Source organism: Pseudophryne corroboree, chromosome 10 (genome assembly GCF_028390025.1).
Source record: "Pseudophryne corroboree isolate aPseCor3 chromosome 10, aPseCor3.hap2, whole genome shotgun sequence".
In the NCBI taxonomy this organism is placed as follows: domain Eukaryota; kingdom Metazoa; phylum Chordata; class Amphibia; order Anura; family Myobatrachidae; genus Pseudophryne; species Pseudophryne corroboree.
In genome coordinates this window covers 376,538,580-376,539,536 of record NC_086453.1, presented here as the reverse complement: position 1 = coordinate 376,539,536, position 957 = coordinate 376,538,580, and positions in this window count along the sequence as shown.

Below are 957 nucleotides of genomic sequence, written 5' to 3'. Positions count from 1 at the left end.
TCTTTGTGTGACTGTTGTCTCCCGATGTCCGCTGTCTTTTATTCCTCCGCTGACAGTGTGTACATAACTACACTAGGATGGCAGCAGCTATACCAAGGGAGGTTGTCAGTGTACTCTTATTCAGAGTGATTTGTATAAACAGAAGGCATCCGTGTATAGGAGTGTATATAAATATATCAATTGCTCATCTGTAATCTATTTTCTCTTGCGTCCTAGAGGATACTGGGGTCCACATTAGTACCATGGGGTATAGACTGGTCCACTAGGAGCCTTGGGCACTTTAAAAAATGAATAGTGTGTGCTGGCTTCTCCCGCTATGCCCCTCCTACCAGAGTTTTCTGCATCAGGACACTGAGCTCCTGGTGGAGCCATTCGCAAGCTCCACCACGGCGACCGTACACTCCCGCAGCACGCCGCCACCCCTAATAGAGCCAGAAGTGAGAAGAGTGGTGAGTAGGAAGCTGGCGTCCTGGTTAGCGGGTTGCCGGCGGTAATGGCGGTACGAGGGTAGGAGCGCAACGCTGACAGGCAGATTGCGGCTCCAGGCTTCAGAGACATGCAGGCTGTTGTGTGTTCCGCTTTGAGGGGCAAGCTGAAGCCACAACTAAATACCCACACTGGCAATACAGCTTACAGGGGTTCTAACCCATTGTAAAGCAAAAATATAACCTCAGCCAGTATAAAAAACTGGGAAGACCGCGCGCCATTAAGGGGGCGGGGCTTCACTATGAGCGGATCCAGCGGCTCACCAGCGCCATTTTCCCTCTGCAGCTCTCACTGAACAGACTGGCAGAGACGCTCAGCTCCTCCACAAGGACTCCAGCGGTACCAGGGGGTCATAGCGGGGGGAGAGCAGTGTAAGTATACTGATACCCTATTAGGGGTATTTAGTCTGCGACCCAGCTAAGCTCAGCTATAGCAAGAAGGGCAAGGTGTGGCTGGCTCCATCATACTCTG